At 52.4% G+C, this 27789-nt stretch overlaps 2 long non-coding RNA genes across 2 annotated transcripts in view; one reads left to right on the top strand and one right to left on the bottom strand.

The window, feature by feature from the left end:
- The window catches only part of LOC135323193 (uncharacterized), a 118588-nt gene that overhangs the window by 6390 nt on the left and 84409 nt on the right, over positions 1-27789 (bottom strand). The gene's annotated exons all lie outside the window — the stretch shown is intronic.
- On the top strand, positions 130-2836 carry LOC135323194 (uncharacterized). The gene is made up of 2 exons (XR_010384447.1): positions 130-542; positions 1020-2836. It is a non-coding gene; the product is annotated as an uncharacterized LOC135323194 (long non-coding RNA).

Genomic DNA, 27789 nt, shown 5'->3' with positions numbered 1-27789 from the left:
AGGGTCCTGGGTCCTACTGCAGGCCAGGGCTCCGGTTCTCCAGAGATCTGTCTGCCCCAGTGCAGCTCCCCCTGTGGCCTCCGCAAGGCCCCCGCCCCCCAGCTGCCTCCTCCCTGTGTCCCTGACTACGGCCGCTTGGTAGTTTTCCAGGCCTGACATTTCGAACATGCGATGCCATATGTATTGCCACTCTCAGGTAATTATCACGTAAAATTAAGCTAGTCTTGTACATGAAACCAGCAATTAGCCAGGGATTGAAGGTCAGGGAGAGCTCGTTTATAGAGTCGCTAACAAAATGTTAAGTGGAAGTGTGTGTCAGATGGGCCAGGAGGCTGGATTAGCGGGGGTCACAGCGGTGGGACTGGAGGGCCATGGAGACTCCCGGCTCTGTGGCGCTGGGCACAGCAGGAGGAGCTGGGGATTTATGGCTCACATTTCTCTCTTCCAGCTCTCAGTCTGGGGCACGGCTTTGAAGGAAGCTGGCTAAGCCGGCTAAGTCCTCGTGCACACCAGCGCCATCTCCCCATTCATCTGGAAACCGGGTAGGTCCTGCCTAAAAGCCTGTATGTCAATTCCACCTCCTGCCCGGCTGCCCGCCACCCCAGCATTTCACACTCTGCTTTGGGTATCTGAAGACAGGATAATCTTTCGAGACTCAGAAACTTTGCACATGCCATTCCCTTTGCTGGGGATGCTTTTCCATCTCTCTCAAGTCCCTAATCATCAGCCTGCAAAATTTCTATTTCTCTTTAAAAAAAAATCTCAGGCCTCACTTCTCCAGGAGCCTTCATAGGCCCCTGCCCTGCCCCCAGTTTATTCCAGAAGTTATCTTTGCTTTTTGCACCATGCACTGGTCTCCACTGTTGCACTTACACTCTATGGCAATTTCTTGGCGATGTGGCTGTCCCCACTGCTACTCTGGGAACTCTTCATCTCTTCCTGGCAACCTGGAGCTGCTCAATAAATGTCTGTGGAATGAATTTAAAACTTACTCTCTTTGGCTCTTTCTTCTTTTACAGATCCTTCAAGACCGGGCTCAGATGTCACCTCCTCTGGGCAGCTTCCTGGGATTCCTTTCCCAAGTAGAATTAATCATGTTTCCTATGTCCCCATAGCATCTTGTATACACATCTTTATTGCAGCACTACCAAATGGCCTCATGTTTCACCATAGGTCCTCCCGGGGCTACCATGTTGCACAACTTCAGGGGGCACCATTCACATGCAGCCAGGCAATGCAGAGATGGTGCCTGTACTACTTGCTCACTAGGCAGTGACCCTCTGCAGAGCAAAGACCCTGCGATTCTGACAGTAGCTTGCATATAATAGGCTCTCATTGGCCATATTAGTGTCCATTCAGAGTAGGTATGGAATAGATGTGCAATAAACATGTAATTATTGAACAAGAAGAGACAGTTCAGTGGAGAAAGCTCTAGATGTGGAGTTAAGGGACCTGATTTCCAGTTCTGGCTCTGCCACTAGATTGCTGTGCAGCCTTAAGTGAATCACTCAACCTCTCTGGTCCGTATCCTTTTAAATCAGGTCATATGTGTCAAGTACTTGGGACAAAGTAGGTGCTCATTGCATGTTAGTTTCTCACCCCCTCTTTTTTTTAATCTGTAAAGTGAGGAATGTTAAGCTTCCTTGTGGTCTTGTAGAATTATGAGCTCTCAGGACTAGAAGAAGTTTTGAAAGTCCATCTAATCTAACCCCTGGCATCTCCAGGAGGTTATTCAGTTCTGGTTTGTACCTCTCTAATGACGAGGAGCTCACTTCCTCACAAAGTAGGTCATTCTACCTTCAGACAGCTCTGCCTTAAAAAGAACCCTATTATCTAACACTTAACACATCAGAGCTCCCATCACAGGCCCTGATTTTGCATCACGTGGCCAGTCCCACTGCCCAAGATGATATTCATAGACAATGATCTGCTCCGGGCTCAAGAACACAGTTCAGTCACCATCCCTTATGTGACTTGATTATCCCTTTGGTTACTTTCCTCTGAGCTTGCTCCCCTTTGTCCAAAGACCTCTTGAGATGGGGCATCAGAACAGGGTAGGACATCACCTTCCTTTGCTTAGAACCTGTGCTTCTATTAAGAACCCAGGTTGGAACCCAAGATCATGTTATTGTGACCTATATCTCTATCAACCCTAGCAAGCATCTCACCCTAGGAGGTAAAAGCTGGGAATGGTCAAAATTCTTCTTAAATTCTATTTTACACTTAAGAAGTCTGCATTTTTAAAAGCCCACTATAAATCAAGTGCTAGAAAAAATGACAAGCTATGGAAACATTATTTGTAACTCATACCACAGGCAAAGGGCTAATTTCCTTAATAGATAAAGAGAATCCACAAATCAATATGAAAATGCTCCACCATCTAATAGAAATATGAGCAAAGGGTAGCAGATAGCTGACAGAAAAGGACGCAAAAATTGTTCTTACATAAATGAAAAGATGTTGAACCCTGTTCATCATAAGAGCAATGCAGGTTAAAACTACCATTATTTTCACCTGTCACATTGGAAAGAGCAAAAACACTTAAACATTTTGTTGCTAAAGGGCAAGGAAACAGACACTCTCCTACTTAGCAAGGGTAAACCAGTACCACCTCTCTGGGTGGAAATGTGGCTTTATTTCCCCCAATTTAAAAATGCACAGCCACTTTAATTTGGTGACTCCACTTGTAGGAATGTATCCTGCAGATCTACTCACACGTGCACATCAGAAGTTATGATCGGCCAGGGCAGAGACTTTCGCCCATTTTGTTCAGCCCTGTATCTTTGGCATCAGCCATAGTAGATGCTCAATAAATGTCTGTTGACGAATGAATGAATGAACGAGTGGATGGATGAATATGTAAAATGACATACGTTCAGGTTATGCATTGCAAAACTTCTGGTAAAAGCCAAAGACAAGAAATGATGTAAGGGCCAAATGTAATGGAACAGGGTCCTTCAGCTCAGAAGATCACGGCAGCTCTCCATGTACCGATGTGTAAGGATCTCCAAAGTATATTATTAAATAAGAAATGCAAAGTGCAGAAAAATATGTCATAAAAATGTCAGAAACGTTGTTTGCCTGTCCATGCACACAACATTTCTGGAAGGAGGCTCCCCAAATGGCCAGTGTGCTTGCTTCTAGGTGGAGGAGCTGGGGGACTGGAGCATGGGTTGGAGGGTGGCATTACTTTTCAGCATATTCTCTTAGATTTTTTTTTTTTTTTTTGACAGAGGTACTGGAGATCGAACCCAGGACCTTGTGCGTGCCAAGCACGCACTCTACCATTGAGCTATTTCCCTCCCCCGGGGGTTCCCTTTGAACTTTAGGTCATGTGACTGTATCACCTATTCAAATAAACAAATACAATTCAAAATTTGAAAAGAACAGGGCTCGGGAATTAACCCTATGCTTTTGTGTACACATATATCTGCACAATTCTGAGGATGTACACGTGTGTACATGTATGTGGGCATGCGTATACATTCCCAGTTTACTTTGCTCACAGCTGCAAATTAATCTTCCTAAATGCAACACATTTCCCGAGGCCTTCTTGTGCTCAACAGTCTTCAATGGCTCCTCGTTGTTCATAAAGTCGAAGCTCTTTGTCCTGGGGTTTGGCATTGTCTGTCATCTGACCCCAACCCCCCTGCCACCACTCCCTCCACAGTCTTTGCTACAGAAAAATGGAACTAGTTGGTCCTTCCATGCCCACCTGCCAGTCTCCCCCCTGCACTTTGGACTGTGCTCCTTGGGAAACCAAGAACCCCTTCTCCTCCCTTTCCACCACAAGTCACCCCCACTCTGCAAGGCCGGTCACACACCTCTTTCTTGAGGAGGGCTGCCTTGATGTCCCAAGCCGGAAGTGATCGCTCCCCTTTTTTCTGCATCCCTCTTACTACAGCGTTTAGGTTTCTTTAGAACTTATTTTAAAGCTATTTCCATACCTGAAAACTGTTCTAAGCTATGCTAAGGAAGGCAGAGTTCAGGTTTGATTCCTGTTTGTATTGTCCTCGGAGCCTAATAAAATGCCAGGCACATAGCAGGTATTTAAAAGATGCTGAAGGAACGGGTATACTTAAGTCTAGGTGGTGGGTGGTAAGTCTGTCTGGGCTGTCATTATCGTCTTCATTGTCCCCTGGGAAAGCCTTTTGCAAACTACTTGCACACGGCCTGTGTGGGGCTTTCTGGAGAGTGGCTCAGCCTGAACCCACTGCAACCCATCCACGCCCACCAGCCTGGCCGCAGAAAGAGGGGCCCAGACGTGACCAGACGGTGAGGCAGCCGCATTCCAGACAGATGAGGCACGCCTGGGAAGTCACATGTCTGGCTCACTGACCCACCTGCAGGCACTCAAGCTTTGCAGACCCTCAGGCCGACCCGGGGTTCGAATCCTCTGTCTCCCTGTGTGACGGTGCAAATGGTAACTGGCTGAGTCTCAGGGTCCTCACCTACGAAATGGCAAGACCTGCCTCTGTGCCACTGGGAGGACCAGAGGGAACGTCTGGTAGGTGCCTTGCTGAGGGCCTGGCATCTGGCAGGTTCTCAGGGGCTGATTACGAAGAACCTGGGGCTGCCAAGCTGCAGACACGCAGGAGGCCACACCAGCCCAAGCTAAACCTAGAAAAGTAAACGTATTGCCAAAAACCCCATATGCCAAGCAGCACTTTATTGCAAAGCCAAACAGATTTTTTTTGGCTCGACCATTGTTTGGGATTATTTAGCCACAGTTAACACTGTTGGTGAGAACACTGAAGACCTACTCAGGGTGTGGTACGCACGGGGCATTCATGGGTGAATGGGTCTGCGCGTGTATGTGCAGACACATGGATGTCGTACTAATAGTGTGCATGAAGTGTGTGCATGTGTTCACGTGCACGTGGGCCCCTCCAAGGGTCACGCATGTGAGTATCCGTGTGAGTGTCCCCATGTCCACACGTGTATGCGTTTGCATCCAGTCATCCATGTGACGATGCTGACCTGGGACCCCGGGTAGAACGGAACACACTACCTGAAGGAATAAAGGCTGGCTAGAGAAACACTGAGAAAAGATGGGGCAAAAAAGGAAAAAAGAAATGCAAAGACTAAACATGTGGGGGTGGGGTGAAAGGCAGTAGCCTGTGGGAGCTCGGAGCATGAACTATGAACCTCTCCTGGGTTTGAACCCACCCTTGGCCGATTCCTAGCTCGTGACCTTGGGCAGGTCATTCAAGCTCTCACTGCCTCAGTTTCTCATCTGTAAACTTGGGATCGGAATAACAGCACCTACCGCCTAGGATGATGATGAGGATTAAATGAGCTGATTGACGTAAAGCACTTAATGGGGGCTGGTGCAGAGTAAGAGCTTGCTTCCCTCGGCTTCCTTTTACTCCCCTCTAGGATGTGGCCTCCCCGCCCCTCCTCCCCAGCACGCTCCACAGCGTCCTGGTCTTTGCCAGAGCCAGGCTGGGAGCAGGCAGTGCGTGCCATTGGCAGGGAAAGAAAGCCAAAGTGAGCAGGAGGAGGCGGAGACGCTGGCTCGGGGATGTTGCTTCTTTTTTCCGTTTCCCCAGCCGTGATCCCAGAGGCGGGAGGTTTGAGGGGTGGGGGGTGGGCAGGGGGAGGGCTCCAAAGAACAGACAATCCCAGCCATTCCCTGGTGGGCTGGGGGTCAGGCCCCCTCCTCGCTCCATCTGCCTCTGCCGTAGCCTGTGCCATCCGGCTTGCCAGCCAGCCCAGCCCAGCCCAGCCCATCCCAGCCCAGCAGGCTGGGATCCCAGGCAGTGCCAGCCCCGGCCCGGCTAGGGGTGGGAGTGGCCCGCAGTTCGGGGTCTGGGAAGGGTTCTGCTGCTCTGTTTTATTTTTCCACAGCTCCTCTTTGCTTTTGGAACCCTGGTCTTTCCCAGCCCTGGGGCTCTGTCTCTGCCCTGTGCCAGCCTCTGGCTGTCTCGTCCATCCCTGCATCTCTGCCACCACCTGCCCGGGGTCTCCTGCCAGCTCTGGGCTCAGGAAGCATCAGGCCCTGTCAGCCTCAGCTCCTACACACACCCTTCCCACCCCCTGGCTGAAGGCGGGAGGCCCCAGCATCTGGAGGGGCTGGCTCTCTGCTCCTGCTGCCCTGGGCCCAGGGACCCCCACCCTGTCCCCCACCCATCTTTCCTCTCACCCCTCTCCCCAGTGACTAGAGTCCTCTTCCCACCCCTCTGCCTCCTCCCTGCCCAGGACAGCTTGCTTCCCTCCAGGCCTTGGCTGGAGGTTCACAATGAAACTGCCTCCCCCCACAGACCAGGAGGTGGAGGATCACCATGGCAACCAAGCAAGCCTCTCCCCCCTCCCCTCCCCTTCCTCTCCTGGCTTCACTGAAGGGGCCAGAGGTCTGGAGGGATGCTCTCAGGGATACAGGATGGAGAATGATGGGGGACAGGGTAGCTGGTGAGATATTTATAAGAGAGGTGGGCTTTGGAAACATGGCCAATGATGGGATCACAACTTTTGAGGTCCAGGGTCCAATTGTGTGACTAGGGTGGCCTCAGCCACCAGTTGAGTCCCCAAATATGTCTGTGATTCATCTGGGTACCCTGTTCAATACAGAGCCTCAGAACCATCCTAGACCCACAAAAGCCAGTCTCTAGAGTTGGTTCTTAGGAACCCACATTTTAAAGATTCTCCCCAGGTGATCCTATACATACCAAAGTTGAAGACCCCTAGTATACAGAGGCTGGAATATAACAGCCCTGTGTTTAAATCCCAGCTTGGTCATGCAAAGTCAGGTGGCAAGTCTTTGTAATCCCTCCAAGGCTCAGTTTTCACTTCTGTAAAATGGGATAACAGTACCAGCTCCATAGAGTGCTGTGAGAACTGGCCCCTGACGATAAAGCACCTTACACAGAGCTTCATGGCCACTGCCTCCTGCTCTAGGCTCTGCCATCTGCAGGGGGACGGGCTGGGTCTGTGGGGCAGTGTGACCCCCCCCCCCCATCCCTCACTGGGGCCTGCCACGGCCTGGGCCTTCTCTGCCATTATGTGTTACAAGACACTGCGAATTCTCCACACCGGAGCAACACGAAATCATTAAGGCAAAACAATAAATAAAGGCCTAGAAGTTATTACAGAGCTGACAGTGCACAACGCCGTCCTGCAAAGCAAATATGAATTATTTCAGAACATTTTAAAATGAAAAATCCTCTCTTCTTCCTGCCCAGCCCTGTAATCCATTAACTCCTCTTTTCACCCCCTTCACCCGGGGGGCAGACTGGCCAGGCCAGGGGCTCTCAGAACAGGGCTTCCTGTGCCCTGGGCGGGCCTGGCCTTCCTGCCGAGTCTGCCTGGAAGCCAGCCTGCTGCTTCTTTGGCCTGAACACCTCTGGGTCACTGGAAGCATCTCCTTGTTCCTTGTCTCCACCTGGAATCCGTGAACCTCTACTGCCTGACGTTGTACAGGACATTTAGGGTTTGCAGAGAACCCCCAGTGGCTCCTGGTAGGTGGGCTGTATTCTTCCCATTTTCCTGACGGCGCCCCAGGTTCATGGGGGTTCAGCGACAGGCCCAGGGGCTGGTAAATGACAGAGCTGGGACTCAAACCTGGTTTAAATGAGCTGAAACAGACACTGCACGCCGAGTACTTGCACGGCATCCTCTAAAAGCTATCATTATTGTTGTTACTATTATTCTTTTTACTATGCCCTACTTATCCAGTCCTGTGATGGCACTGCTGTGGCCATCTGCCAATTTTGACCGGTCAGCATCCCTTCCCTGTTCTGCTGGTAATAGCACCTTTTTCCTTTAGAGTCCTGCCCTCTCCTTTCCATGTCACTTGATGAGCTCTCAGACCCTGACCATGCCCTTCCCTGGCCTCCAGATGTGAGATCCAGACCTGCTCCCTCATAGCGCCCCATCCTTCTGATCACAGGGATTGGATGTGAGCTGGAACCATCAGAATATTTATCTGGGATTTTACAGACAAACTTTCAGAGAGGCAAGTCCCCGCTACCCCTTACCAGCTCGACAGGCCATGCCCCATTCCTCCCCACGTCCCCTGACCCAACGTGGAGGGAGCCAGGAGGTGGAGGCGAGAACGTGGCCAGCACACAGACAGAAGCAGAGGTGAGACATTTGGCGATGCTGCTTAAGTGCCTGAATCTAGCTGCACCCAAAGGCAGCCCCACCTGCCCTTCCCAGTTGCACAGGCCAACGATCTGCCCTTTTGGATTAAGCTACATCACGTTGGGTTTCAGTCACCTGCTCCGGGGGTACAGGTGCTGTGCATGAGTGCACGCGTGTGTACTCAGTACGCGTCCTTTAGCAACGAGGGTGATCTCACCACCTCCTGATCCCTCCAGGGGTTTAGGGGCTGAATGTGCCCTGGACCAGGAGGTCAAGCCCAGGGGCATAACCCCAGCAGAGCCACCGAGTCACCTTCCTGGTGATTCGGAGCAAGCCCTGCTCCTCTGGACATCAGATTCGTTGTTGGTAAAATGAAGGTGTAGGGCTACAAAATCTCAAAGGGGTCTTGTACTACTAATGCTCTAGAATTCACTCCTTATGCCAGTGAGTCCTAGGCGTGGGGCCTGCCACACTCCCACCCCCGCCAGCTTCTTTGCCTTCCTCTGCCGCAATTCTCCCACCATCATCCCACCCTCCTGTCCTCTACACATCTCTGCAGTTCTAAATTCTCATTTAGTTGTAGCTCATTGACCAAACCATCCATCCACCCACCCAATCCATCCATTGAGCTCCTGCATCCCAGATGCAGTGGGTTCCACTTAATCCTCAGAGAGCAAACAAGTGAATCCAAGTGTGTTGAGAGCTAGGAAAGAGAGACATAGGATGCCAAGGCAACATCTGGAAGTAAGCTGCAGCCCTCTAATGAGAAAGGGATAGTTCTTTAAGGCAAGCCTTGAAAGTTGAATGGAGAATAGCCCAGGGAAGGGGAGGAAGGACATTTCAGGCAACTGGCACAGCATAGGGAATGAAAGAAATTCATAATGGAAAGTGCATAGTCAGCAAAAGGGAGAGGCGTGCACTGCAGGGCCAGAGATGTTGGCACGAGGCAGGCCATGAGAACGATCCCTTTGCCACTCTGTCCACTTGGCAAACTCCTATTCATCCTTAAAAACCCTGCCAAGATAGCATTCCATGACCCTAGAGTTAATCACTCTTTCCTCTGTCTGCAGCTTGTACTCCTGTCATTGTACCTGTTTCCCTGCCTTATAATGACCTCCTCCCCATGTTGTCTCTCCTCTTAGAATGTATTTTCCTTTAAGGCACAAAGCTGTTTGGAATTGTAGTGCCTGGCTCCCATAGGTACTCCATAAACGCTTTGGGGCTGAACTCAACCACATGGGGTGTGTGTGTAGCCATGAGATAACTATGTTTATGTCTAAGGAAGGGGCGGGAGGAGTGACAGGCATGTATGTGGGTATCTCTGTGTTTGGATTTAAATTCAACAACATTTCCAGAGGGCTGTTTGGAGTCAGTGGACTGTGACAAGCTGCTGACCATTTTCTCAAAGCAAGAAAACTCCCTCGGCTTGGAGGTGTGATGCTTGCTGGGCCTGAGGCTGAGTGCCCTCACCTCACCCCTCCTGGCCTGGCTGCCCCAACTCTAGCCAAACCATTTGGGGGCCCTCAGTGATGCTGAGCTCTGTGGCCCGGTGATGCAGTGGACGGAGGCTGGGCCCTGACCTGGCTGCCCAGTGGCTGCCGGCCAAGCTGGCGTCTTTGCTTCAAGAAGCTGATCAATGGAAGCCCCAGGCCAGGGGAGGCCCTTCCTTTTAATCCATATCGACTGCTCCCTCCTTTGCCTGCCAATTTGTATCAGGCTGTTGTCTGTGTTGGTGATGGAGTGCCTTGGGCCCACTCCTGGTGATCCGTGAGGGGGATCAGAGGCCTCTGGATGGCTGGGGGTGGGCGGGCCAAGGAACAGCCCCACCCAGGGAGACTTGAACCAGCCGAGCTCTACTGGAAAAGGGCTGCTTCAATGTTCTTGACCTTCTTTTACATACTTAAACTCTGAGGGAGCTGGTCCTTCCCTGGGGCAAGAGAGGACACCCGGGGGGAAGGAAGGAGGGAAAATTAGCTACTCCCTTCCCCCATGTCACCTGCAAGGGAAGCCCAGGACAGAGGCCCTTTGCAGTCTCTGCAACCCCAGGACATGATATGCCAGCTCCAGCCGGTTCCATCAATCAGCAAGCATGTAGCTCACCCCTGGGCTTTCAAGTCGGGAGGAAGCTGCTGGCATATGCAGAGGGTTCAGGCTCCTGGCACATCACGTTTAATTCTCTCAACAGTCCTGGACAGATACTATTATTATCCCCATTTTGGAGATGGGGAAACTGAGGCTCCATGAAGTTTGGAAGCATGACCAAGAGCCAGGAGCTTCTGCTCTCTTCCCTCCTGTTCTGTCTCCCTAAGACACCGGCGCCTGACCTCTGTGAGCCGTCCCATCAAGGAAGGAGACAAGACACTTGCACCGGAAGATGTAAACAGTGGTCAGGAGCCACCTCCATTTATGAACATGTGACCTACAAGCACCCCCTCCCACAACATCCACCCTGGGCTCCCCTCAGCCGGGACTCTCTGCTTCCGAGGAAGCCTGGCTCCTCTTCTTCCTCTTCCTCTTCCTCTCCTCTGGCCACTGACCCCCAGAAACCCAATCTTTCTGCTCTCCCCTGGAGGTGAGAATGAGCAGGGAAAGATCCCTGTTCCACTATTGTTCTGGGGTGGGAGAGAAGACAGGGGCCCAGATCCTGTGCCTGGAGACTCAGACTGGTCCTAGAATGACCTCTTCCTTAGCTTTCTCAAGATGACAGTGAACTTTTAAGCTCTCTGAGCCTCAGTTACCTCACTAGTGAAATAAAGCTATACCTCCCAGAATTTTATAAAGGAAATGAAACAAGGTCATGTGTTGCAGACACTTAAGGAATGTTTAAAATAAAAATCAAAATGATGACTTAGAGTTTGGCTGGAGGGGAGGGTGAGGTGGGGTTGGGGGGAGAGTGGGTCTGGTGTGCGTGGAAGGGATGGAGGGATGAGAGCAGGGGGGCGGTGCTCAGGGCTGTGGAGGCTGCCTTACAGGAGAAAGACTGCGTTACAGGAGGGAGAGGGTAGGGAGGGTTCTGACTGCCAAGCTGACTTTGGACTTTGTCCTATGGATTAATGGTTTTCACACATGGAGTCCTTTGTTCCAATGAGGTCCCGTTTGGAAGTCCAATAGGGCAAGCAGATAAATGGTTGCATTGAGCCTGGGGGGTTCCAGAGTCCTGCTTTCAAGCCCCTTCTCCACCTGGTCCTGGGAAGGGTTCCATGGAACTGAGAGAGCTATGCCGAGCAGGTGTTTAAAGGCTCTCCAGTGGGGAATGAACCTGAGTGGAACCAGGAGGCCTGAGGGAGCAGTGCCGAGGGGAGGGGGGTCAGTGCCCCTGTCCTCAGGCTGAGTGGGCACAGCCCTCTGCCCGCCTCACGAGCCCTTCATTCTCACCCGGCATAGAAGTTGACTGTGGTGCCCTTTGGGAAGACATGGTCCAGCTATCAGTTCTGTCCCTGCACAGACGCAAGAATCCCTAGGGAAACCCTGGGAAACAGCGCTAGGTGTCCCCAGTGGGGTCCAGGTGGGGAGGGGCAGCGGGCATCAGGTCCCCCAAGGTGGGTGCCTCGTGGGGTGCAGCAAGTGGCTAAGGGCCCGTTGTGGCCCCTGCGGCGTTTACCCACCGCCACCGACATTCTGGGGTTGGGGGGAAGGGAGGTCGGCACGTCCTCTCTCCTGCTCCACTTGGCCACCCGGCCGGCTCCCGCTGGGCATCAGGCCTCAGCTGGATCATGGCTTTTCCCAGAGAGCCTTCCTTGTCCCCTTCCACACTGGATGCGGTGCCCCTCCTCCGTGCCCCTGCGGCCCTGGGCCAGCCCCTCTCGCAGTGAGCTGTAACTGTGTTCCTGTCCCTCTCTCCTCTGCTGGGTGTTAGGTTTGAGGGCGGGGGTGGGTCCTGCCGCCAGAGCCTAGCACAGAGCCTGGGTGCGAAGTAGGTGCTTAATCCATGCTGGGGAAGGAATCAACGGATGAGACTGACTCCAGTGTGGGTGCGGGGGGAGGGCAAGCCACAGTGTGAGCTCCTGACAGGTGAGAGACGGACTTCTGAAGAAAGGCTGCTGAGTGGGCTGGGGGCCCAGCGGGGGCCAGCTGGGAGGCGAACCCGGGCCCTGGGGCCCACTATGCAAGTCTGCCTCTTTCTGCTCCCTGTCTTTGCTGCGGGGGTTGCCCTCCAAGCCGTGCTGGCTCTGGATGTCACAGTCCGCCCACTACTTTGTATGCCCACCTGTGTGTGTGTTTGTGCAGACGCTAAGGTGTATCAGGTAATCTTCGTGTCCCTGGGTGTGAATGAACACAGCTGCAGAGCTGCCTCTGTGTGTGTGCACGAGTGTGCAGTGTGCAGCAGGAAGTTGGGTGTGCACCCACATCTTTGTGTATCCAGGTGCGGGAGTGACACCCTTGTGTGCACAGCTCTGTGTGCAGACTGTGCTCAGGTGTGCTTTTGTATCTGTGAGTGTGTATATGCTTGCACAGACATGAGTGTGCCCACGGGCTGGGTGGGGCCGGGTGCGTTCTGTCACTGCGCCCTGATTAGCCTTGGCTTGGAAGTACTGAGGTGACGATTTACAGCCACACCTGACCCTGGCCTCCCCGCCCCATCCTGTGTGTGCTGCTGGGGCTGCCCCCTAGCCCTTGCCCAGGCCCTGCCCCTGGCCACATAACTGTGATTTATGGCTGGCCTGTGGGGAGCCGCCCCCTCCCCACCGCCCACCTCTCAGCGGCTCCTGTACCAGATGGGCTGCCTGCTGCTCCCTGGAGCAGCTCCGCCGGGGAGGGTGAGGCCCGATGACCGCCGCCAGGCCCGGCTGAGACCCCTCCCTCACCCACTGCTCACCCCCTTTCAGGCCCTGTCATCCTGTCTTGGGCTGGTTCTTGGCTGCTGGGATTGACAACTGAGATGGGAGGTCAGAGAACAGAGACCGCCCCCAGGGCTCCATTCATCTCTGCCCCAGACACAGATAGACAGACAGATGGACAGACAAACACAGTTAAAGGTACCGATAGGTCCTCATCCAAGGCTGCTCACAGGGTCAAGTCTGACGAATGCGTGTGCGTGTGCGTGTGCGTGTGTGTGCATGCACACACAGACACACTCGGTGAGTGTTCATGGGGGATCTGCATATGTGTGGGGGCTGGGAAGGGAGCCAGGACCCCCGCAGCCAGGCCAAGCCTCCCCTGCTCCCCGCTGTGTCCCTGCCTCCCTTCCCGTGTCTAGGCTCCCTTGTGCCAAGGGGTATCTTCTCCAGCTCATGCCAATCCATTGTGAAGGTCTGCTCAACCAGCAAGGGCATTTCTGGGGGTGTCCAGGGATGGACCCTGGGGGCCTGGGGACCAATTCTGTACCCCCAGGCTGGCATTGCTGGGTGGACAGGGGTGGCAGAGAGACCCTGGGCTGTGTCAGGCTGAAGGTGAGTGCTGGAAACAAAAAGATTGGAGTAAATTATTATTCCCCCCATGGCTTTCCCAAGGAAAGTGGAAGCAGCAGCCTGAGGCCCGTTTTCCTATTTGATGGGGAATCAGATAAATGGCAGGCAGCTTGCTCTGATAAGGCCTTGCTCTGGGCACAACCTCTCTCTCTGAAACCCTCTTACTATGCATAGAGGAAGGCTATCTGTGCAGCTGCACCTTGACACAAATATATCTGCACCCGAGATGAAGCAATTCCCCCAGAAATTACAGCAGGGGGATTGCATCTGAGGAGGGGGCCCTGGGGAGGGGCGGGGGGCTGCGAGGGAGGGAGCAGGGAGGGAGGAAGGGGAGAAGGAGAGGCCTGAGAAGAGGGAGGGGGCTGGGAGATGGGGAGTGGGGAGGAAGAGGTCAAGAGGACCACGCCAGGGAGGGGCGCAGAAGCATCTCTGGGTAAAATTTATACATTTTTTCCCCTCCTCAAAGCTTTCAGGGAAATATTCTTTTCCTCTTGCATCATCTTCCGAACAGAGCAACCCTCGGTCCCTCCACCGCACCCCCCTCCACTGCTGCCCCGACCATATTCACCTCTTCCCGTAGAATTAAAAATAAAATATGTGGACAGTAAAATAGATTTTACAATTAGTCGCCCAAACGGAGGAGTCTCAGCCGTCTGAAATTCCTTCTTTTCAGATGGGGAGTAGGGTGGTAGTGAGATTTAAATAAATAAGTACATAAGTGAGTACAAATGTTTGAAGAGTTGGAGAACGCAGAGTTCTGACTGGGCATTTGAAAAGCTTTTCCAACTTGTCTGTGTGCATGCTTGCATGTGTGTGCATGGAAAAATGTGGATGAATATGCCTGTGTTTGGCTGTGCTCTCGCGTGTGCAACACTAATGCACAGACAGGTACACACACTCTGCTGTTTTCACCTAGCCTGATGATACAGCGGGCTCCCGCTCTCTCCCTTCCCATCAGTGGCTGCCTGTCTCTGTGAGCTTGTGTATCCTGCCTCCCACCTCCCCAGTCAGAAGATCTGGAACCACCAGTCTCTTAGGAGGTCTCCAGGAAGCCCCCCGGCCCCAGTCAGAGAAGCTTAAGTGAGAGACATCCCATCAGGCACAAGATCCCCATCTCCTGCCAGACACCTCCACCTCCTGGCTCTTCCTTAGCTGGGCAAAGGTGCCCAAGGGCGCTGGCAGCAGGCTGAGGTCGGGGGGCAAGTGCATGGGGGAAGGGAATTGAGGCCATGTGGGACGGAGGTCCTGTCCCCAAAGCTCTGGGTCTTAGGGGGCACAGGGTGGGCTTGTTGGGGTGGGATGGGCAACAGGAGGCGTTGCCTGTGCTGGGGGGTGTGAGAGGAGGAAGTCGGGGGGGAGTACACGCAGCCATGTCCCCTCCCTCCCCAAACTGGCACCTGCCTTGAGTCTGACTGTCGAACAGCTGCGAGACACAGGAGTCAGCCGACAGATGCCACGGCCCGGGCTTTGTCTGAGCAAGAGAAAACTCACGCCCTCCCCTTAAGCCCCCGTGGTGGTGGAGGCTGGGCGGCTTACCCATCTCACCCTCCAACTCTGTCTCCAGCCCTGGAAAGCAACAGGGCCCTTCACCCTGTCCCCCAACTTCCAGGAATTGGTGGGGAGCGATGGGGAAGATGCAGGAAAGTGAACGTTTGGGGGAGAGATGCTTTCAATTCTCTTTCCTAAACTGTGTGATAAGCTCCTGGAACCCACCTATGTCAGGGGGTGGCGGTGTTGGCAGGGGGTGGGGTACTCTGTCATGTCAACCTAAGGCAGCTGGAAAAGGGCTGAGCTGACGGGCAGGAAATCAGGCTTCTAACTCTATCTCTGCCACTTCTCTGTGGCCTCTTCTGGGCCTCGCTTTTCTCATCTGTTAAATGGGGGGAAGCAATTATTCAAACGACAGATGTAATGTCAAATTACACAGATGACTGGTTTTTAGATGTGTACCAATCCGATGAGGCAAAAACCAACTGGTTGTGTCTTTATCTTACCTACTGCAGGTTTGTGCTGAGCCTGGGAGAACCCAAGGCCTGGTCTCCCTGCAGGAAGTAATCCCCGGGAAGTAAACAGCCTCTCCCAGGCTGGCAGGGTTCCCTGGACTCACCAGCAAGCTGGCTCTGGACACAGGCTAGGGAATAGGAGCCTTCCAAGGGGACGTGCTGTGGATAACCAGGCTGGGCCACGTTGCAGGTAGAACACTCACCCCATCCCCAATTTTTCTGCGGTGGAAGACTTAGCCAGAGGGACGAAAGGGCCAGGGAGTCTGGGAACTGCCCTTTTCGAACAAATAGGAGAAGGAAAAGGTCCCTAGGGAAGCCAAGAGGGCATGTAGAGTTACCCTGTTATCCTCCATGTTGGCAAGCTGGTGTCTACTTTGGGACATGAACCTCCATCCATCCCTAGAGTAGGATTCAGGCCATCACAGATCTCATATTGGGATGCTGACCGTCACACTCATCTCTGTGTAACACTGTCATTGATCCTGATATTGGGGCATTGATTCCCCTTCACCAACTCTGAATCGGGGCATTGATTGCTACACTGGGGTATTGACCCCCTTACCCATCCCTGTGGTGGAACATTGATTCTTCCCAACCATCTCTGTATTGGGACATCGATCCCCACGTGGGACACTGATTACCTCAACTAACTCTTCATCGGGGTATGGATCCCTCCACTGGAATGCTGACTCCCTTTCCCATCCAACTCTGGATTGGGACACTGATCCCACATTGGGGATGCTGGTTTGTCCTTCTCTCTCAGTATCAGGACATCGTCCACCACCCAACACTGAATAAAGACACTGAGTTTTATTTTAGGGCTGTGGTCCCTTCATTCCATCAATCATTCATTTATTATGTCTACTGTGTGTCAGTTTTTGTGCTAACAGTTGTGATCTCCGTTTTTCTTTCTCTTTCTACCATGGGTCCCCACTGTAAAGACCCTGATTCTCCTTCAGTCTTCATAGTTGAACACTGACCCACCTTCCTGCATCCATCACCCCATTCTTCCTTCCCCAGTGACTTAACCGAAGGTCTATGGTCACTGGTCAGACGAAGAGAGCCTAATGAAGTTGGGGGCCACTTCATTAGCATTGACTCTGGAGTCATGAGTTTGAAACATGGGCTTCACCAATTACTAGCCTCAGTTTCCTCATCTTTCCAGTGAGGAGAAGGTCACCCACTTTTCAGGCTTCTGGAGCAGATGAAGGGAGAGAATGTATAGGGAGCCCTGAATGGGACCCAGAGCACAGAGAGCACAGTGCTTCATAACAAGGCTTTCTGTTCCCTGTCCTCCTTTCCCCTGACCCAGGGAGGTGGCTCTTAAACTGACACACCCACTAGCCCCCTCACATACTTCTAATGGGGCGGAGACCCTCCCTCTTCCCAAATCCATCACAGGCAGCATCTCTCATGAAGTAGGTCCTCACGAAATTTCAGATCCAGCTCTCATTTAAAAAAAAAAAATCCACATTATGTAGACAGTGAAGAGGAGCTACTTTTCCATGCCGAGCCTGCGTGTAATTACATATTTTGGCCGCGTGCTGGGCCCGGGATAAATCTGTATGGTAATGTAGGCCAGGGACTTATGATGGAGGCACACATGCTAATTTTTAAACCACAAAATCGCGGCTGTTTTCATTTTCATTTCCGACAACACTGGCAGAGATTAGGTCCTATTAAGCACCATGGGGCCTGTCCTCCCCGGCCACCTGCGGGGTTCCTCATGGCTTTTGTGGACTCCTTGGGCCTAGCGCTGAGGCAAACACAGCCTTCCTAATTGTAGGGCACAGCTCTGCCCAGGAGGACGTGGCCAGGTTGGCAGACTGAGGTCGTCGACCCCCTTCACCCACTCCGGGGCGGGGGCTAGGTCTCCGTCTGCTTGGGGACGCAGGACTCGGAGCTCATAGTGCCCATGGGGACTGAATTCCAGGCTGATGCTTCTCCTCATGGGAAAGAAAGTTGGCCGCCCTCCTCAAAGGCCCGGGGTGTCCTCAGGACCCTGGAGAGCAAGGGCTTGGTTCACTTACTAACACCCTCAGTCCTGGCCTGGTCCCAACTTGATGTGTGACCTTGTGCAAGTCCTTCTCTCCCCTGGGCCTCCTTTTCCATCTGTTCAGCCCATGAGAGCGCAAATGAAGTGATCTGGACTATTCCTTCCGGTTCTGATGCTGCGCACGTGAACTTCCCGTTCTCCACAGAAGGGCAAATGGAACAGGGATGCCAGCAGCTAGGGGTTACATACAGACCTCGTGTTAAACGCTAAACGTTCACTGTCTCTTTTAATCTTCCCCTTGACCCCCTCCCATATTCATCACCCACCTATCTGTTTGCTCACCTGTACAATGGAAGCATAACTGAAAACAGTACGACTTGATAAGGTATTTATTTGGGGGATCAAATGAATTGCCATAGGATATCCAAGACGCTGAGAACAATGCCAGGCACACAGTCAACTTCCTGTATCTGCTGGGTGTTATTACTGTTTTACAGATAAGGAGATGGAGGCTCAGAAAAGGGTAAGTAGCTTACTCAAGGCCACACTGTTGGATCCCAAATTGCAACCCAGGTCCCTGTTTAGCTCTCCAACTGATGCCTTGTCCCATTCATCTCTTCCCTACCCAAAGGAGGGGGCAGATTCTCTGCCTCCCGTTCAGCCCCCATTCCTGGGCACTGAGCAAAAATGACAGCAGGGAGATGCTGAGATAAGCAAGAAGATCTGAGGGGACCCCTGAGTGGGGTCCTGCCAGGCCGCTACATCCAACCTTGACTCCCAGAGGTCCTTGGGCACAAGGGAGCCAGCCCAGGCTTGGCCCGATGTTGGGGTCTGGCTTACCCTCTGCTTGTCTGAGAGGAGAGGAGGGTGGGGAGGGGCCGGGGAGGAGGAGCTGGCCCAGCCCCCTTCCATTCTCCCTCCATCTGCACCCAGAAGCAGCCAAGCGTGGCGGCCGGCTACCCCTCCCCCTCCCGCCCCCTCAGCATTCTCCCCTCCTGGGTGAGGGCTGCCCTGTCTCTGGGGGGGACCTGGTCTGTGCTCAATTTCATGCCACTTAATTCCCAAGTCTGCCCGTGAAAATGGCGACAAATCGGCCCCAACTGCCCAAATGTCCCGTCCCATCTCAGATGTCTCTTCTGCAGCCTCCCACCCACCCCCGCCCCCGTCTGACAGCCCCTCACTCATCAGGCTGGAGAGGGAGCATCCATGGAGCCAGGGAGCAGAGAGAGCCTTACTGCTGACTCAGATTCTCAGGGGCTCTCCTCCCCGGGCCCCCGTGCTCATCCCTTCTTCACCATGGCTAAGCCCCAGACCTAGAGGTGACCCATCACATGCTCCCTCAAGTGCATGGTCAATGTTTGGGCACTGTTTTATTTTGAATTTTAATATTACTGCATAATGCTTATTATTATTATTTTTTGCAGTGGAGGTACTGGGAATTGAACCAAGGATCATGCATGCTAGGTGCACGCTCTACCACTGAGCAATGCACCCCACCCCTGGCGTAATGCTTCTTCTTTTACTTATTTGTGTATTCTCTTTTAAGAACGATTTGGTTTATTTGTGAATAGGTAACCCATTCACACTATTCAAATTTCCAAAAGCATAAAAGGGAGTGTGAAATGGCTTCCTCCCACCCTGGTACCCATCCCCCAGGGCTCCCCATCCCCCAGGGCTCCCCATCCCCCAGGGCACCCCCATCCCCCAGTTCCCACCCCAAGGGCAACCAATGTCCCTGATTCTTGGGTATCTGTCCAGAGAACTGTTATGCAAAAATAAGCAAATACATATAGTCTTTCCCACCAATGGTGGTGCACTGTTCATGCAGATCTGTACCTCACTGTTTTCGCCACTATGTCTCAGTGACCACAATCTCCTCTTACACCCTTGGCCCTCCACACATGGCGGGTATTTGAAGTTCTCCTCCTCTCTGCCCACCATAAAGGTTTTGAAGCCATAGAGACCAGTATTCAATCCTACCTGTACCAACTGCTCCCTGGGTGGCCTCGACAAGTTCATTTGCCTTTTGGGTCTCCATCTCCAACTAAATCTGTAAAATGGGACTATTAATGTACGCCCACCTCCCAAGACTACTGGGGTGGGATGGTAATAAAGAAGATAACGGATCCAAGGGCCAATAGGTAAAGCAAAACTGCCCATTACGTTCCCCTTTCCTCTCCGTCCTCTCATCAGATGAATGCTTACTTGTCCTTTAAGCCCTGGGTCAATGCCACCTCCTCTTGAGTCCCCACCCCAAAGGAATCAGGCCACCTCTTTGCACCTGTTGTGTGTTGGACCTGCCTCGACGACAGTGTCACTGTGTGTGGTGTAACCGTCTATACTCATCTCCCCCCTACAAGGCTGCGAGTGACTTGAGGGCTTCTGATGAGCAGGAATGAAACTATGACGGTGTACTTTACCTTTAAATATTGACACCCTCCCCCACCCTGCCCCCACATTCCCGGACCTGAGCTGATCAGGGGAACAGGCACAGACATAGAGTTTCCACCCAAAGAAAGAGCGTGAAGTTATCAACGGCAAAAGCTGGATCTGAAAGGAACTGATGCAGTTTGTGAGTGGTGGAGGCAAGAGAGAGGAGAGCTGAAGTTTGGGGAGAGAAAAAGGAAAAAGGGGTGTGAGAGTATAATGACCTAGGAGACTTTGGGGAAAGACAGGACTAAAAAGGATTTTGAGAGTTTTGCTGTATATTGTGTGATGTAATTTCCTTCCCCACTTTGCTGCTTTTCCAAGAGAGTTTCGTAAAGACCTCGTTGCAAATCAGTGCTTTTGGGAGATCTTAGGTTTCCTTTTGAATACAACCCAGGCTGAGACTGACCTACGATTTATCCAGGTCGCATGGTACACCCAGGGCCTGGCTCAGCAGAAGTGCTGAATCATAGAAAGACGAGAAGGGCAGGTGGAGGGAGGGTGCATACTGGCTGTGGCTCTCAGTGCCTCCTCAAGGCAGCCCATGTGGTGGACAATGCTTACGTGTTTATGGCAACACGTTTCCCAGGAGCCCCCAGATTTTGATGAACCACCTCCCCACACCCCAGCTCCCCCAAATTTGTAAATAAACAAAGCCCTGAGATTTGTAATTGGCGCAACTACTAAGGACATCTCAGAAACACTCCCTCACCATGGTTGTGGTGCACACAGAAGGGGATGGATGATGGGTGTGATTCTCTGCCAGCTTCTTTCTTTCTCTGCCTCTAAAGAAAGTTATGAGGAAGCAGATGAGCTAGATGCCTCTAGATAAATATTACTTCATTTTATTCCTTCCAGCAGTCTTGTGAGGTGAGATTAATGTCCTCATTTTAATTTCAATTTCCAATTGTTTATTGTTAGCATGTCAGATACAATTGATTTTTATATATTGACCTTGTATCCTTCAACTTTACTAAATTCATTAGTTCTAGTAGCTTTTTTTTCTTTTTATTTTCTTTGTCTTTTTTTTTTTTTTTTGGTGGGAACAGTTGATTCCTTAGGGTTTCCTGTGACAATGATCATGTCTATGAATAATGACGGTCTTTCTTTTTCCTTTCCAATCTGCGTGTCTTTTATTTCTTTTTCTTGCCCTATTGCACTGGTTAGGGTCTCCAGTAAAGTGTGAAATAGGGGTGGTGAGAGCAGACATCCTTGCCTTGTTCCTGATATTTGGGGAAAATTTTCCCTGTTTTACAGTTGAAAAAATTGAGTCATAGGTGTTCAGTAACAAACCCAAGGGCCCCCAACTGTCGGTGACAGTGCCAGAATCAGAACACAGATCTACCTGGCTCCAAAACCTGTCCCCTTTCTACTGTGCCCAGCTTTGCAAGCAGGAAATTGCTGTACAAAATATGGAATTATAAGCATTTCCTCTTTGTAGACCCCTGGGTGCCCAGTCCCAGATGCATAGCAGCTGCCTGGTGAAAACTTGCTGTCTGATTGGAAGCAGTGAGGCCCAAACCAGAAAGTGACCTGGGGTGATCTCCCACCTTGATATGGGAGTGTACAGTGGGGTTGAGGGTTGGGAAGTTTCCATCCCACTCTGGAGGCTCACTTCATGAGGAATGGTCCCTTGGCCGGGCACAGAGGTTGGTTCTTGGACACAAATGAAGGATTCCGTTTAGAAGACTGAGATGCAAAAGGGAGGGAGGGGGTACAGCTGGATCTTTAAGAAGAAGAACAGGTGGTGGATAAAAATGAAGACTGTGGGGACAGACTTCATAGCTTGAAAGCCAGTTCTACCACCTACCGGCCGTGTGACTTTGGGCAAGTTACCCAGCCTCTCTGTACTTCAGACTTCTCATCTGTATAACAGGGATAATTGCATTTCTACCCCATAAACTCAAAATGAGGGTTATGCGAGTTAATACACAGTAAATGCCCCACGGTAAGTGCTACACGAGGGTGAGCAACTATTATTTTTATTGAGTCACAGGGCTGTTCGAGGGGACCTCCAGAAGCCACCAGGAACTATTCTCCTGCCTCTTTGAAAACACACACACCCACACACAACACACACGCATGTCCTGCTTCAAGCCCCCACGATTGTACATAGAGCTGCCTCTTAAGTGATCAAGTTACTTAAGGTGTCCAAGCCTCAGTTTCTTCAGACACAGAATGGGGTAATGAGTCCTGTCTGGCGCCGTGTAGCTAAGGTGTGGCAAAGCGCTGTAAACATGTGGTAACGACAAAAATAATGACGACTTCCAAGTGCCTCCTCTCTGCGAGGCTTAATCTGTGTGTCCTCACCTGTCCCGGTGAGGTAGACGGGCTGTCCCATTTTCTATTCGAGAAAACCAAGCCCCAGAGGTCAGATGACAGGATCGAACCCAAGTAGGGCCATCTCCAAGGTCTAAATCTTTTTTTATTTTTGCGCAGTTCTCCTCCTGGGACCAAGGGGCCGGAGCCACAGCATCTGGGTTCAGGTGCCGCCTCCCCCAGGCATCCCCTCCCAGGCCCTCCCGGGGGTGAGGGGCTGCCCTTCCGTCACTCGCTTATCCAGCCAAAGGCAGGCGGGCAGGCGGCTTTGGTGCACGGGGCAGATGGGACGTTCACAAAAGCCCCCGCACCTCTCCAAGCTGGTCCCCCCCACACGCCTGATTACCCCCCAATACCCAAGTTACCATTGATACAGTGGTGCCGAGTGATTCAATTAGTGCAGCCGGCATGAAGGCAGCAGCACAAAGAGCTGGGGTAGTTAGAAACTCATTTTCTTTTGATTATTATAGCATCTCACACGTGGAAGCAGAAAATTATAGGCTCATGTGTCTTTGCTTAATATCCTCTGGGGCCAGATTTGTCGTCGTGTTGAAGTTAGCTGTCAGGATTGACAAAATCATGCGGCGTTGATGGATTTACAGTGCCCGGGCCCCGCCAAGCTGGAGAGGTGCAGCCCTGCACAGACGCACAGAGACGCGCTCACAGACACTCACACACACACCCTGACACACCCCATTCAGACACAAAGATACACACCCCCTGCCCTCCAGAGACTGAGACACAGACACTCACAGAGATTCACGCACAGACGTACACACTCCCACACACTGATACACCCACACAGACATACACAAATACATACATGTCATACACTGCTATACGCTCACTGAGTCTCACATGGGATATACAGCTCCCACGCTCTGAAACACCCCACCCAGACATACACACACGGACACACACTCATATCCTACACCAGGCACACTGATAAGCAGATACACACGGTCGCATGCACGCAAATACTCACCCTCCAAGCCGATAACCCCACCCAGACACACGCCCAGATGTTCACACCCTCCCCCACAGATACACACACACCTCGACACACACAGATACAACCATCCACTGAGATCCACACCCACACAGATGCGTACACAGATCCACAGACACAGCCACTGATGCACCCCAGTCAGGTCCTCGCCCTCCACACCAACGCACGCTCACCTGGGCGTCCTCACCTCCACTTTCATGCACAACCCTGGAGAGACTCACACCCACACCAACACACTCAGACACACACGTGCACACTCATACCACACAGTGTACACTCCTATTCAGAAGCACATGTCCACGGCGCCGTCTGCCTGAGTCACACACACGTATCCAGACCCACACACACCGCAGGCACAGAGATGGTGGGCACCCCCAGAGCAAGAGACACACAGGCAGCGAGTCACAGTAATACACTTACACACGCGCACGGATGCCTAGCCAAGTACCCGGCACACATAGACAGAGAGAGGCGACATAGAGTCGCAGGCACAGGGGACAGAGAAACACGTTCTCAGAGGCGCGTGAGCACGAGTGCACAGGCAGCTTCTCACGCCCCCGCCGCAGACCTTTTCCTTCCCTGTTTCTCTTTCTCTCCTCGCCCTCATCCTCACCTGCCCTGGCTGCAGGGGGAGAGCCCGGGAGCGAAGCAGAGACAGAACCAGAATGAGGATGGGGGCCCCACTGCTGGCTGCCCAGGACACCCCCACTCCAGGCTTAGCTGTCTGGTACTGGAAGGTTCCTCGGAGATGGCCCAGGCCCACTGCCTCTCTTTACAGAGGGGAACTCAAGAGCCAGCGCTCCCCTACCCCTGCTCACCAACAGGTAATGGGGCACCTGCTCTGGGAGAGGAGCTGGGGGACGTACCCCAAGTTCCCTTGGGGAGGCAGAGGAGACTTGCCCCGGTGAACTCCCGGTCAGAGGGTCCAGTCCCAGCCATCCGTACTGTAGGGACAGTGGTTACAAGTCCAGACGCAGCTCAGACAGGCCTGGGTCGGGCCCTGACACATCACTCAGGAAGCCCTGGGTTCATGTCCATGTTGGTGTCGCACCATGAGAATGGAGGAGGGGCCTGGAGTCACTTGGCCATGGCTCTGGCTCTCGGGCTTCTGAAGGTGGGAGTAAAAGAGTCATGAGTTCTAGAACCTTTGAGCTGAGGCTCAACCAGCTCCCATCCCCTGGCAAGGGGAGAATCTACCCTGTCCACGTGTCCACTCCACACTACACATGTGCTACCTGACCTCATCTTCCCTCGGTGACCCTGGGAGCTGGTCTCAGTATTCCTGCTTGGCCAGGGAGGAGCCTGTCTGTCACTCAGAGAAGGTAAATGACTTGCCCGAAGTCACACAGCTATAAAAGAAGGATTACTGACTTCCAAGCCCTTGCTCGCTCCTCTCCACCATGTGAGGTCGGCTGACTTCTGGCAGAGCAGGCAGAAATGGGGCCCCCTGGCTCAGTCAGGCCTGAGGGCCCAGGGGCCAGCCACTGACTTCCTCATGGAAGGTGACCCAGCGAGTGAGAGGCAATGGCTAGAGAGGAAAGAGCGTGGGCTTTGGGGGTCAGACGAAGACAGATTCGAATCCTGACTCTACAGTCTCAGGAAAATTGCTTTGCCTCTCAGCCAAATTTCTTTTCCGTCAAATGGAAATGCTATGTCCACTTACGGGCTGGAGAGAACACACGTGTATATATAGTGGAATATGTGTGGTAGAGAATGTATGTGTTGTACACAGCAAGTGTTTAATACACAACAGCTGATTTTGGCAGTTACCATCAAGGCTCCCCAGCAGGCCCCGGGCAGTATCCCCGGCCCACCCCACTCTGGGTCACTCACCCCCCCTACAGTCCCTCCCCACCTCTACCCTGGCCCCGCCCACGTCTGTGGCTGCTGAGGGCCTTGGGGCCAGAGGTCCCCTGGAGCCTTGGAATAAATCCACAGACTTCTCAGGCTCCCAGGCATCATTCAGGCTAGAGGTTCTCAACCCTGCCTGCACATTAGAATCAGCTTTTTAAAAATACCAGTGCCCAGGCTCTTCTCCAAGAGACTCTGATTTAACTGGTCTGCAGTGAGAACTGGGCATTTTTTAAATGCTCCGCAAGTGACTCTAATGTGCCACTGGGGCTGAGCACCACTGAGCTGACCCTCCAAGGTGTGACCTGCGGTGCAGAAGCATCGACATCACCTGGGAGCTGGTAAGAAACACAGACTCTCACTCCAGACCCATGAATCAGAACCTGCAGCTCCAGGTGATTCGTACTCATACCAAAGTTGGAGAAGCCCTGCTCTGGAGTGTTCTTTCATTTCAAGAGCCAGCAGAGATCCTCTTTTTCTGGAAAAGGACATCAGAGAGCAGACGTCTCTGACCAGCTTCTCCGAGGGGGATTCCTGGGGGGCGCAGCCCCGCGTGCCCATCTCTGGATCCTCGCCTTTGCCACCCCCGCACCTACCTCCGTCTCAGTCTGGTCCTGAAGATATGCTAATCAGCGTGGGAGTCCACCCTGCCCTGGCATTATCATATATGAGTCGTGCCTCATCTCAGGATAATTTTCTCATCTGCATAATCGTATTTGACTTCCTTACGATGTAAAAACCCCCTTACCTTCGCTAAGTTAATCTTCATTGATTGAATATCAAATTCATTTGAATGTGGGAGAAGAGGCTTTTCTCTCTCAGCAGCAGAATGCTGGCTTCCTAAAGCCCTGCTCAGCTGGGGGCGGAGGGCATTAGCTTTGTCCCCGTCCTTGCCCAGCTGCTTGAGGGACCCTGCCCTTCCAACCCACTCTTTCTCTGGCGGCATCTTTCCAGCTTCTGCTACTTCTCTCTCTCTTCTGCCCTTTCTCTGTTTTGTCTCCATTTTTCTGTCTGCGTTGTGTCCGTGAGTGTCTTGGTCTTTTAGTTCTGGTATTTTTCATTTTGTTTTGCTGTTTTACCTCAATTTTCTTTCCTTCTTGGTATCTCTCTTTGCCTTCCCTCCCCTCTTCTCCCCTCCCCTATTTCTCTCTCCAAGTCTCAGACTCTCCCTTTACCTGAAACCCCAAGTGTCTCTGCTATGTCCCCATCCACGACTTGGTGGGGAAAAAAAAAAATCCAGCATGTACCTCTTACACAAGTGGTTGAGCTTCTCAGAGAGACAGACGGCCCTCCAGGGGTGGAGGTGGGGGACAAAGAGGGAAGACAGGATGCTCTGGGACCTGTGATACCCTGGCTGGGAGGCCCATTCTCAGGCTAAAAATGTCGATCCAACCCAGTAAGGAATGTTTCAGATGTTCACAACCATCCTGTGAGTTGGGTAGTATCTTCCTGTTTTACAGCTGAGGACCTGACCTGAGCATCACGTCCAAGTCCTATGGGTAGTGGTGGGACCAGGGTTCGAACCCAGGCCTGCCTAACCCTGCCGGTGGCCCGTGATTATCTAGGAAGAAGCTGAGGCCAGACCTTCTGCTCCCAGTAAGCCTGGAAGCAGGGGAATGAATCAGTTTAAGGGGTCTAAACTCGCCACTCCTCCTCAAGGTTATATTACCATTTTGAGTGCTTAGCAAACCGTCTGGTACCCAGAAAGTACCCCATATGTGCTAGGCAGTGATCGCCACTGCCGATGCTATTCAAAAACAGGCCAGGGTTCAATTCTTGCTCAGATGCACGAAATCTGTATGACCCTAGACACGCGGCCTCCCGGAGCCTCAGTTGACTCATCTAAAATGTAATAACAGAACTGCCTTGCAGGACTGTCATGAGGACTAGGGCTCTGCATACAAAACACCTAGCTCAGTGCCAAGTCCATAGTAGGAGCTCAGGAAGTGTCAGGAGCTGCTTTCACATCATTACTGCCATTAACGTTGCTGTCATCAACGACGCTGTCATCACCGACGCTGTCAACATCATCATCTCCGAGTGCCCAGTACCCAGTAGGTGTCTGGCAAATACCAAATCAGTGAATGAATGACTTTCTATAGAAGCTCCTCGTATACCTTCATGACAGTTCCTGGCTCCCCACCTTCATTTCTCCCCTATATTTTGGCAGAGTCTGCTTTGTGTCGGGCCAGGGTCACGGTTAAGTGCTGGGCTCCGGAGTGAGCCAGGTTCAGCTGTGTATCCCAGCTCTGCCACCCGCTAGGTAGGAGCCTCTCTGAGTCTCATTTCCCCCGTCTGTAGAATGGGACTATCGGCAGGACACCCTTATCAGGTAGTGGGAGGTGTAGCTGAGACTGGAGGAGGGGCAAGGGGAAGGTAGGAGCAGAGGTTTACTTACAGAAGCAGAGAGAGAAGGTGGGACCAGGCTGTGAAGGCCTTGAATGCCAGGCTAAGTGTTCTAACTGGGTCTTTCTTCCTGTTTCCCAGACTGCTGGAAAGGGGCCCTGGTCTGAGGGCTCCGCCTGCAGCCCTTTGAGACAAAGGCATCCTGCAGGGGCAGAAACACATCTTCGCTGGACTCCTCTGTCTTTGGCTCCAGCTGGAGCCCAGTGGTGGGGAAGGAAGGATATTTGCAATGCAGATCTGGGGCAGATGGGAGGACTTTGTCGGAGGAGGTGGGGGAGGTGGGACACA

The sequence above is a fragment of the Camelus dromedarius genome, chromosome 16, assembly GCF_036321535.1.
Source record: "Camelus dromedarius isolate mCamDro1 chromosome 16, mCamDro1.pat, whole genome shotgun sequence".
Classification (NCBI taxonomy): Eukaryota; Metazoa; Chordata; class Mammalia; order Artiodactyla; family Camelidae; genus Camelus; species Camelus dromedarius.
Note: the sequence above shows the minus strand (reverse complement) of the source record. Positions and strands in the feature narration are given on the sequence as shown.